Source organism: Solanum verrucosum, unplaced genomic scaffold (assembly GCF_900185275.1).
Source record: "Solanum verrucosum unplaced genomic scaffold, falcon-dt-bn FXZP01000085.1, whole genome shotgun sequence".
NCBI classification, from domain to species: Eukaryota; Viridiplantae; Streptophyta; class Magnoliopsida; order Solanales; family Solanaceae; genus Solanum; species Solanum verrucosum.
In genome coordinates, this window is record NW_026019839.1 from 628,354 (window position 1) to 640,967 (window position 12,614).

Here is a 12,614-nt window from a genome sequence, read left to right on the forward strand (position 1 = left end):
ATGATTTTACCTGGCTTCATATTTAGTTCATTCGATATCATTTTAAAGTTGATTATCTTACTAATCTTTTTACCCTTTCTTTATTTGCATGAACTTTGGAGCAAAAATGGAGTCCCGATTAAGGACTCTTGCAAATTTAGAGTCTCATGAACTCAACATCATCATACCCGCACATGAACTAGACTATCCAAATAGCAAGCAAAATTCATTTGGAGGGTCGCTTTTACTTATTACTATTTAGCATTTATTTGTTTTAACTTGCTTGTGTGTTTTGGATATGTGCTAATTTCTTGTTAACTAACTTGATATAGTTGTTTGGGTTTGGGTACATCTAGTTAGAAACAAACCTTTGTAGTTATTTTAGTTTTTTTATAAACTTCATTTGACAACTTTTCTTTAAAACACTTCATTTTGCACCATTTTTTAACTCACTAGATTTATTAAGTTTTATTCAAACTTGACAATGTCTTTTAAAAGACAAAAGATATTTTGTTCTAAACTCTTATTTTTCTAAAACTTTTCTAAAGGGAGCACTTTTCAATTAATGAGCTAATATTTTTTTTTAATTACCTTTTTTAGCCATGAACTTGTCTAAATTGATCTAAAGAAATTTCTCTTTTTTCGTTCTAATACAATTGCAAAAAGCTTTTAAAATAAAAATGTTTTTTTTTTCAATTTGGTTACTCAATTAGAACCCTTACCTAAGTTTGGCCGGTTAACCGCTTTTAACGGATCTTAAAGGATGCCTTATCCCTTTCCTTTAGGATAAATTAGAACCCTTACCTAGAATCATGCAAGTTAAGTAGACCATTTAATTGAAGTCATTTTAGTATTACTTAGTTAATATTTAGGTGTCCTAATTCACCATAATTAATTAGGTGGCGACTTCTTAAGTTAATTAATTTGGAAATCACCAATATGTTGTACACGTTTTGACCTCAAGTTAAAATGGGGTATAACAGTTGTCCCTTTGAATTTCCTTAACCTCACTGTCTGAATAATCCTCAGAGCTTCACTCACTTCATTTACTGCCTCGGAAAAGTAATCAAACCAGTTCATCTGTGTGATGTATTGTCTCATCAACCTGAGGAAAATATCATACTGTACAATGTAGTCAATCTTTCAAAAATTAGTGAAGTTTATATATATACAAGTTTTCGAGCACGTATTAGTATAAATATTTCCAAAATATAAGTGTACAATGTGTAAAATACAAGTCCGAATCAATAAACGGTTCAACATATTCAACTGATATTATGATCATTGCAAGACAAATCATACAAAAATATTGTCATCAACTGATTTGTTTTGAAAACTAATACTATAACAACTTCAATTATACAATTCTTATAATATATCAAGTATTCAACTTGTTAAAACTTCTTTTTTTAATATGTTAGAACACATAATTTACATGTTGACATTATAGTTACAAAATATTTAATGCCATAAAGCTTCTGCCTTCTTTTTAAGGAATAATACCCTCCACTTTTTACAGATGCATACATATCGAGAACTTGTCATCGAAGGAGAGTGGTGTTTTTGCAATAGTTGTAGAGAAATTCGATCAGCATATGTCTTCCTTAGGATGGCTAGTAGATTATTATCAATTTCATTGTTTGCACCTACAAATAAAAGTATTTATTTGTTATAGAAGGTTTGTTGAGAGAAGGTTTGTTGAAGGGTTCTCGACTATTGCATCTCCTTTGACAAAGTTGACTCAGAAGACAGTGAAATTTCAATGGTCTGAAGCTTGTGAGAAAAGCTTTCAGGAATTGAAAAAGAGATTGATTACAGCTCCAGTTTTGACGCTACCAGAAGGTACTCAAGGTTTTGTGGTGTATTGTGATGCATCTAGAGTTGGTTTGGGTTGTTTTCTGGTGTTATAGCTTATGCCTCCAGACAGTTAAAGGTTCATGAGAAGAACTACCCAACCCATGACTTAGAGCTAGCTGCTGTAGTATTTGCTTTGAAGATATGGCGTCATTACTTGTATGGTGTGCATGTCGACATATTCACTGATCACAAGAGCCTTCAATATGTGCTTACTCAGAAAGAGCTTAATCTCAGACAGAGGAGGTGGTTAGAGTTACTCAAGGATTATGACCTGAGTATTCTTTACCACCCAGGTAAGGCTAATGTTGTTGCTGATTCTTTGAGCAGGTTGTCTATGGGTAGCACCGCCCATATTGAAGAAGGAAGGAGAGAGTTAGCAAAAGATGTGCACAGACTGGCATGCCTGGGAGTCAGATTTACAGATTCCGCAAGAAGGAATAGCGGTGACGAGCAGGGCCGAGTCATCATTAATGTCAGAAGTGAAAGAGAAGCAAGATCAAGATCCCATTTTGCTTGAGTTGAAGGAAATGTTCAAAAGCAAAGAGTATTAGCTTTTGAACAAGGGGGAGATGGTGTTTTGAGATATCAAGGTAGATTGTGTGTACCTATGGTAGATGGACTCCAAGAGAAGATTATGGAGAAGCTCACAGCTCCAGATATTCTATTCATCCGGGTTCCACCAAGATGTATCGTGATTTGCGTGAAGTTTATTGGTGGAATGGCATGAAGAAGGGCATTGCTGAGTTTGTTGCTAAGTGTCCAAATTGCCAACAAGTGAAAGTTGAACACCAAAGGCCCGGTGGTTTGGCTCAGAGGATAGAACTTCCAGAGTGGAAGTGGGAGATGATCAATATGGATTTCATCACAGGGTTGCCAAGGTCTCGCAGACAACATGATTCTATTTGGGTGATTGTCGACAGAATGACAAAGTCAGCTCATTTTCTACCGGTAAAGACTACCAATACAGCAGAAGATTATGCCAAGTTGTATGTTCAAGAGATAGTGAGACTTCATGGAGTCCCAATCTCCATTATTTCAGATAGAGGTGCACAGTTTACTGCACAGTTCTGGAAATCTTTTCAGAAGGGCTTGGGTTCAAAGGTGAACTTAAGTACTGCCTTTCACCCTCAGACTGATGGGCAAGCAGAGCGCACTATTCAGACCTTAGAGGATATGTTGAGGGCTTGTGTGATCGATTTCAAAGGGAGTTGGGATGATCACCTACCTCTCATTGAGTTTGCCTACAACAACAGTTATCACTCTAGCATCCAGATGGCTCCATATGAAGCTCTTTATGGGAGAAGATGTAGATCTCCTATTGGATGGTTTGAAGTTGGTGAAGCACAGTTGATAGGACCAGATTTAGTTCACCAAGCTATGGAGAAGGTGAAAGTGATTCAAGAGAGGTTGAAAACGGCACAGAGTCGTCAGAAATCCTACACTGATGTTAGGAGAAGGGCGTTAGAGTTTGAAATAGACGATTGGGTATATTTGAAGGTTTCACCCATGAAAGGCGTTATGAGGTTTGGTAAGAAGGGGAAACTTAGTCCCCGGTATATTGGACCTTACCGCATAGCCAAGAGGATTGGCAATGTTGCTTATGAGTTGGAGTTACCACAGGAACTAGCAGCGGTTCATCCGGTATTTCACATCTCCATGTTGAAGAAGTGCATAGGCGATCCTTCATTGATCCTACCGACTGAAAGTATCAAGATCAAGGATAACTTATCTTATGAGGAGATTCCTGTTCAATTTTGATCGTCAAGTTCGTAGGTTGAGAACGAAAGATGTAGCCTCAGTCAAGGTCCTTTGGAGGAACCAATTTGTTGAGGAAGCACTTGGGAAGCCGAAGAAGACATGAAGAAGAGATATCCATATCTTTTTGAATCCGCAGATCAAGGTATTAATTTCCTTCTTAGTGCTCTTTAAATTATAATGGCATGTTGTTGTTGTTGTTGTTGTTTGCATGTTGTTGGTGTTTGAATTGATGTTACACCCTAAGTTTATAAGAGCAACCTCATTCGAGGACGAATGTTCCCAAGGGGGAGATATTGTAACATCCGACAATTTAATGGCTTTGAAGAGCTTGAAATTGGAAATAGTCTTTTTTTTTTGGAAAAATTTAAAGATCTGGAAATTTTGGCTAAGTGGAAAAAAGTGAGTTTTGGCCAACTTTGAGTATAAACTCCTAGCTCAGGATGAGTTAGGAGTAGTTCCAGTTATGGTTGCAAAGCTCGTGGAACGATCTTTCCAACGCCACCGAGTTTGCTCGATTCCGAGTTCGTATGAGGGAGTTATGACCTTTGAAGTTGGGCAGTTGAAGGAAATCCGTCCGGGAAAATTAAGGGCATTTTAGTCTTTTCACAAAATTCTTTTGAGCTCATATTGTTGTATTAGGATGATCTTTGGATCATTTTTGCCCCATTTTGAAAGAAAAGAGTTAGGGTTCTTGAGATTGAAGAAGAGAAGAAGAGAAGAAGAAGAGAACAAAGAGGAGATCAACAAGATCATTGTGGATTTTCGTCGGGGGTGATCCCTATCAAGGTATGTGAGTTTCGTGTGGGTTGATCCTTTCCCTCCCACACACTAAGTTTATTCTATGATTTGAGAAAAGATTGGAATTGTTGTTGAAGTGTTGAAGTTGTTAGTTGTTGTTGATGTTGTTGGTGGTGTTGTTGAAGTTATTGTTCGTTGTGAGACATGATTAGGTTGTGTATTTAAGTTGAAACCTATTGTATGATTGAGGGAATTATGATTCTAAGAGTTGTGACCCTTTGAAGTTGAATCACCATTAATTCACAAAAAAGTTTTGGCTGTCGATCCCGATCTACGGACGTGACCTACGGACCGTAGATCGATTGACGGTCCGTACTGGTCAACCGTCAATCGGACAGAAGATGGGTCTTGGGCATCGATCTACGGCACGACCTACGGTCCGTAACCTGACCTACGGACCGTAAGTCCGAACCGTAGGTCAACACTAGTCTTTTTTTTTTAAAATGAATTCTGGGGAAGTTTCTGACGCGATCTACGGACCTGCAGGACGGACCGTAAGTCCATCTACGGTCCGTCGATGGCGTCCGTAGGTGCCATCTGTGTCACCAGAAATCTAAAGTCTCAGTCAAATTTCCCCATTCCTTTTCTCACTTTCTCATGCATGTTTCAAAGTATTATACCTATGTTTTACAGTTGTTTCCGACACTCCAAGGTACGCCTAAGCATTCAAGAATCCCTCCATAACATGTGATCGAACACCTTGAATTCATAATTTCGATTCAAGGAAAGATAGTTCAAGTCAAGTGAAGTTAGAAGTCAAGAAAAAGAGTATAGAGTTTCAAGTCGAGTAAGAGTCTCAGTTTCAAGTTAAGTCAGGAGTTTAAAGTTGAGTTCATTTCTCAAAGTTAGTAGGGAACTATGTATTCCCAAAGAAGTTTTAAAGAAATGTCTTTACATTTGAATAAGGTTGGAAACTGAGATTTCCAAAGGGCCTTCGGGCTAGTTTTGAGTAAGTATCTCATATCAGCAGGAATAAATATGTTTTAAAAACATAAGAGCCAGTACATTTTTGGGAGTAGTATCGAGCACCGAATTGGGGGAGCGTTCAAAGAACCCACAGCCCCCATAGAACCATGTTAGCCACCATGGGAAGAAAAGGATCATACTTTTTAGATGAATCCTTTTCATATTAGACTAGTGGATCCATTAGGCAGTTCAGGTCTTATACTTTTGGCCGGGTATAAGATGCTCTGGCAGCGTGAGGTCGATCGCTGTATCATCACTATAGCTCTTATATGATGGTTGTCGGTTAGAGAGGCTCCCACAGCAGCTATTATATTTTCATATGCAGAGATTATTTTATTTTTATATACATCAGTTCATTGTATTACTATATACATTTCAGGCTTATTGTATCTTTGTATACATACAGAGTTTATAGCATGTTTTAAGCAGTCTTTCTTTATATCGCACTTGTTTTAAAATTGCCTTATATTGAAAGAAGTCAGTCAGGTTGAGTTGAGTTGAGCCAGGTAAGCTATTCAGTTTCTTCTAGATTTCCTTCTAGCCTTTGTTGCTTAGTTTTCCAGCTCGCATACTCGTACATTCCATGTACTGATGCCAGTTGGCCTGCATCGTTTGATGATGCAGATTCAGGTACCCCAGATCAGCATCTTGCACGTCGTTGATCCAACTGAGCACTCCAGAGTCAGTGGTGAGCCTCCTTGCATTCCGGAGGACTCGATTATTTTGGTGTTCTTTGTTTTTATTGGGATGTTGCGGGGTCTGTCCTAACATCCATTTCAGTTTTTTAGAGGCTTCATAGACAGACCGTCAGTCAGTTAGTTTTGAGTCTCTCATCTATATATATATGTAAATATTCTATTTTGAGATTCGAGTTGCCTTTATGGCCATATTTTATAAGTTAAGTTGTTTTGGAATGCTGCATTGTATTGAGTTATTCTGTTGAGGTTTCCGCTGAGTTAAGAAAGCCAGGCCAAGGGTTCGCTTGGGGCCAGAAATGGTCTCCGGGTGCCGGTCCCGCCCAGGGTGTAGGCTCGGGGCGTGACAGATGACACTATTCTGGAGGATGTGGGTCCCAGTGAAGGTCAAAATAGTCAATTTGTAAGTCAAGTGGTTGAGTCTTTTAATGCACATGGGGAATCTGATAATTCTTTAACTGCACAGCCAAAAAAATTAGATCTAGGATTAGGTTCCTCTTCTTCCTTTCCATCTAGTGAAAGAGTTAAGAATGATGGGGTTGCAAGGGTCCAACAAGAAACTGATGATGATTATTCTTCAATAGATTGGACTGATACTGAAGAAAGAAGGTGAACCTACTGTCCAACAAGGAACTGAACCTTCTATTTAAGAAGAAGTTGAACCAAGTGTCCAAGAAAATGCAGAGGAAGACATAGACAGTGATTCTATTTGTTCTGACCAGTCTATTGACTATGGAAGTGATGTGCATGAGAAATTGAGGATTGCTAAGGTAGATGTGAGAAAGTTTAAAGAAAGTAAGAGGAGAAAGAAGAGGGAAAAACAAAAGGGTTTTAAGGTGAAGTTGGACTTGATGAAGGGTATGAGGATATTGAAAAAGGCAAAAAAAAATTCAAGGGTAAGCTATCAGAGGATGAGCCATACTATGACAGTTCTGATTGTGATAGTTTTCAAAGTGATGAAGAAGAACCTGTTTCTGATGATGAACTTGAATGAGGGAGTTTAAGGGGAAGAAAGAAGAGTAATAGAGTGATATATGATTCTACTTGTGATGTTGTAATATGGCAATGTGGTAGTGTAAAGGAATTTAGAGAGGCAGTTACAAAATATGCTATAAAAAAAGGAGTTGAGTTAGACAAGTATATGAATGAGAGTACTAGAGTAAGAGTCAAGTGTAAAAGTGGTTGTCCATGGTTGTTGTATGCAAGCAAAGAAGGGAGGAGTGAGAACTTCACTATCAAGACATACAACCCAAGGCACAGATATACCAGGACCACCAATAATATTTTGTGTAATTCAAAATTTTTATGTAAGTATCTGAAAGATAGGATTATTTCTCATCCTAGTATAAAAGGGTGGGAAATACAAGATTTGGTGAGGAAAGAGTTGAATGTTCATGTAGGCAAGACAGTTTGCTTAAAAACAAGAAAAAATATTTTAAAGGAAATTATGGGAGATCATGTGGCAGAATTTAACAAAATCCTAGACTACAAGGATGTGTTACTCCAAACAAATTCTAATAGCACTTGTGTTGTGAAGCTTAAAGATTCAGAATCAGAAAATGGGATGAAACAGTTTCACTCATTTTATATATGTTTTGATGCTATGAAAAATGGTTTCCAACAAGGATGCAGAAGATGTTTAGGGGTAGATGGGTGTTTTCTAAAAGGAATTTGTAAGGGTCAACTTTTGGTAGTTGTTGCTAAGGATGCAAACAACCAAACGTATCCAATAGCATGGGCAGTAATTGGTACTGAAAGCAAGTTGACATGGAAATGGTTCATGACCATTCTGCAAAATGATCTTAATCTAGGAAATGGTTCCCAACTCACTATCATTAGTGATATGCAAAAGGTAATTGAATTTTTTTATTTTTTTTATCTTTAATTTAATTTGATCAAAATTTAACTATCTTTCTTATTTTGCTTTGCAACTACAGGGACTAATAGCTGCTGTAGATGAACTATTTCCAGAATGTGTGTTAGACACATATTGGCAAATTGGTCACAAAACTTCAGAGGCATAGAGAGAAGGAAGAAATTTTGGGCTTGTGCTAGATCAACATTTGAGGCACAATTTAAGTACAATATAAATGTACTATCTAAGTTGGGAAAAGGTATAGTTGAAGCCCTTATCAAATACAATAAGGAGAAATGGTGCAAAGCTTTTTTCCAAACTTTTTCAAAATGTGATAGTATAGATAACAACATGGTAGAGAGTTTCAATGCTTGGATCTTGGGACCTAGGAACAAGACTATTGTAACTATGTTGGAAGAAATTAGAGTTAAGGTGATGAGTAGGGTGAGTAAGTCAAGAGCATTTGCTGAAACATGGACAGATGGAATATCTCCAATGGCAATGATGGTATTCAATACCAATGTAACAAGATCAATGCAGTGCAACATTGAATGGAATGGTGATGATGGATTTGAAGTGTTAGAAGGGGTATATAAGCATACTGTGAACTTGGGTCAACAGAAATGTAGTTGCAGATCTTGAAAATTAAAAGGTATCCCATGTGCACATGGTAATAGCAGCAATGAACCACTTGAACATGGATGCATCACAAGCAATTTCAAGCTGGTATAGAAAAGAGACACATCTGAAGACATATTCTCATTTCATTCAACCAGTCCCAAACATGGAAATGTGGCCTGAAAGCAGAAACCCAATGGTTGAACCACCTGAGGCAAGGCAAATGCCTGGTAGGCCACCAAAGAACAGAATAAGAGAAATTGGTGAAGTGAGAAAAGCTGGGAAATTGCCAAGAATGGGGATAGTAATGACATGTTCAATTTGCAAAAGAGCAAATCATAATAAGAGAAATTGTCCAAAAAATCCTAAACCTAAGTCTACACCAACACCCACTCAAGAGGTACATTCACATTAATTTACTTTTATAAATTAAATTAGGCTACTTATTAATTTAATCTCTTGTTGTACTATTTTTCTACTCATATAAGTCCACCACTGGAAAAAAAGAGGGGTAGAGATCAATATGAAAGAGCAAGCAGCAGCAAGACTGGTACAAGAAGAGGTGCAGGAAGTGGTTACAAGAAGAGGCCTAAAGTGGTTGGACAAGGTGTATTTTTTGCAGATACTGGATACACATGTATTAATGTAAGTGTCTTATAAAACTATCAAAATTATATTTTTAAATGTGAGACCCAAAATAACTATGTTGTTAATATTGTAGCAAGGATTGTCTAGCAGTAGGAGGGTTAATACTGGTGTGATGAGTTCTGCGCATGTGACAGGTGATATTGGTTTTAAACCTACCAAGGGATTGAAGTGGAAAGGCAAACAGGCCATGACTCAAAGAGAACTTCAAGTCCAAAGTGTTATGCGTCATATTCAAACCAGATCAAAAGCTGTTGGAGTTCAAACAAGGGCACAAGCCAGGGAAAATCACCCTCAAAAGCTGTTAGGTGTGTGGTTGTATTTTGTGCTTGTGTGGTTGTTCAATCAAACTTAAAGTAGTGTTTGTTTTGTGTTTTGGTACCTGTGTGGTTGTTTAACCAAACTTAAAGTAGTGACTGTTTTTTGTTTTGGTGGTTAACTTAAGTTATTGTGGTTGTTGGTTGAAACAATGAAACACTATGATGTTTGTGTTTGATGATCAAGGAAACACTAGTTATGTTATGCCTTTATGTAATTATTTCGTGTTTTGTTATCATATTACCAATTACATGTAACTGTAGTTTTATGAAAAAAGGACAAGTCAATTGAACATACACAAAGATATATTTATATATATATAGCTTTAATCAGTAGAAACATACATCACTAAAACACCAAACCAAACTAATCCACAAAATGAGAATCCTAGAACCAAATGACCTTGTGTTAATAACAATTGCATTCACAAAAAAAATTTCAACGACACACTAAATAAAAGAACAATATCACATTACATATCAAACTAATGCCCAAAATCAGTTTCAACATCCTTCTACATTTCAGCTGTTTTTCTTGTTTGTTGGTCTTCTTCAACAGACCCAAAATCACAGTATTCGCCTGGCTAGGAAATTCTGGATCATACCAATCGAAAAACTTACAAGGATTTCGAAATGAGGACTGCATTTCATAAAATCAAAGTTTAAAAAATTACATAATACGAACTTGGCAAATAAAAAGCAAAAAAATATGAAACAATGCATACCCCATAGTGTCTACAACCGAGAAATCTACGTCCGGGATTGTCATTTGTCCATGAAATTTTCAGAATTGGAGGAGTCCCACATAAGCAAACAAGTCTCCTATTATAATTCATGAATTTAGCAAGAGCAATTAATACAAAAAAGAGAGAAAAATTCTGAAATTTGAAAAGGAAGAAGGGATTAGGGAGAATAAATAGTAAGAGAATAGAGAGAGAAAAATCTTTAAAATATGTCAAATATTAAAGAAAAATGGCTCTTTTACGTTTTTTACCGTTGTACCTTTATGATGTGGCAAAAAATCACTTCCTCACGCGCCTAGTAGAGTGTGTTGTCAATTTCTACACCATGTGGACGAAAAAGGTGCACGCGACAGAGGAATAAACAAGTTCGGGGGGTAATTAAAACGAAATTTAGTTTAGGTGTACATAGTATAAAAAGCTTCAAGTTCAGGGGGGTAGTGAGTACTTCTGCCATTAATTAATTATTTTCTTCCTTTTCATCATCTTCCCCCAAAAGAAAGCTAAAAAAAGAGCCATTGGTGCCTCTCTTGACGGATGATTCCATCATCAACTTTGGTACTCTCGTTTACAAATTCATCATTTTTCCCAAGCACAATAAGGTAAGAGTTTGTTTTCTCTTTTAACTTTCGGTAGAAAAGGTTAATTTGAAGTTTTTCAAGGTTTAATATCTTCTTAGTTTCATTTAGTTTTGAGTAATGAAGATATTTTTGTGATTAGGTTTTGAAGGAAAATGTCAAATGTTGTGTTTGAAATTAAGAAAGCTAAGAAATCAGCACAATATTTGAAATCACCACAATCGTTTGGATTGGGAGACAAAGAGACTCTGGAAAGTTGAGATATAACAAAAGATGAAGACTTTTATTTTTGAAATGAATCGGGTCATAGCGTGGCCATCACGCGCGTTTTACAAAGATATTAAAAACTTTAATGGAGTAATAGAACGGTTGCAAAGTTAAGGTGTCTTTTTGAAAATTCAGGACAACTTCAATGGTGACTTTATGTCTTTTCTCTTTTTGTATTTGTTGTAACTTTATTAATCTTGTCAATAGCATATTCATTGTATTTGTTTCTTCTCAACTGTGAAGTACTTTCTCCGTTCATTTTGATTTGTTCAATTTTAACTTGTCCAATTTTAAATTTTTATTTGTCTTTTTTTATTTATTATATTTGATAAATTTAAAAAAATATTTTTTATTTATTTATTATACTCTTAATTTATTTAGAGAGTTAATGTTTTTTAAAAGGGTCGAACCTTCTTAATAAGTAAATTGATTTTGAAATTCTATCAATTGATAGGGATAAAATAGTAAACTCACTATGTTAATTATTTTTTTCTTAATAGGTGTGTCAAGTAAAAAATGGATAAATAAATAGAAACAGAGGGAGTATATCTTTTCGAGCCTAGCAGTAATTAGAGAAATTTACCAGAGCTTTTTTGCCTTTGCTTATTTTCGAAGCACAATGAAAAATCTGCGATAATTCTTAGCTACTCGAGTTTTGGTTACTGTACCTTTTTTACCAAAAACATTTTCTTCTATTTTAGATACATAAAAATGTCTTTTAACTTGGTTTTATTTGACATCTATATATTGGTCTTCGATTTTTGGTGTACACAAGTAGACACTTAAACTTGTATAGAGTTGAATGTTGACAGACACGTCTTACTTGACATCATACGTTCTAAATGGAAGTTTACGTCCTACGCAACATTCTATGTGACGTTTTATGTGTGATAAGCCACATATATAGGATGTGTGTCATGTCTATATAGTCAATTTTATATAAGTTTAAGTGCTTACTTGTCTACATCCAAAATTAAATAGCGTAGATATTATCTAAAGTCAAGTTAAAAAATATATATATTGAATATGATTATAGTTTAAAATTATGACCAGGTAAAATGTCGGTAAATGTCTATAAAAAGTCTCCCATCATTGAATTTTTTATGGGAGCTTTTCTCCTTCTGACAAGCCTAATGCCATTTGAATTTAAATTAAGTTTTAACTGAAATTTACGTTCTAACTTTGGATGTATTCAAGTAAAGATTTACATTTGTATAAAATTAAAGGGTAAAGGCATGAATTTCCTTCTAAACTTGTATCGAAAAGTTAGTTATACGCTTCAATTATCATACCGATTTATTACATACCTCAACTACTTAAAAGTGAATTTAATATCACCCTGATATGTGCAACACCACTCTCAGAGTATGTGGTGTATTACACTCGTTATCACATCAGCGCTACGTCAGCACCATGTCAAAAATTGAATTTTTTTATATCTTTTTACTTTCTTTTCTTTATTACTTAAGTTTTATTTTATTAATTATATTTTACACTAATTAATTTCTAAGCAATTATTAAAATTCTCTAATAATTATGTC

At 35.7% G+C, this 12,614-nt stretch overlaps 1 protein-coding gene across 4 annotated transcripts in view; it reads left to right on the forward strand.

The window, feature by feature from the left end:
• The window catches only part of LOC125815695 (protein NSP-INTERACTING KINASE 3-like), a 451,704-nt gene that overhangs the window by 400,405 nt on the left and 38,685 nt on the right, over positions 1–12,614 (forward strand). Inside the window, exon 1 of one of the 4 annotated variants that reach the window (XM_049495267.1) lies at positions 4,479–4,483. The exons of the other annotated variants lie outside the window; for them this stretch is intronic. The gene's annotated coding sequence lies outside the window, so the exon portion shown is untranslated. Of the gene's footprint in view, positions 1–4,478; positions 4,484–12,614 lie in introns of those variants that run through there. 4 annotated transcript variants of the gene reach the window in all.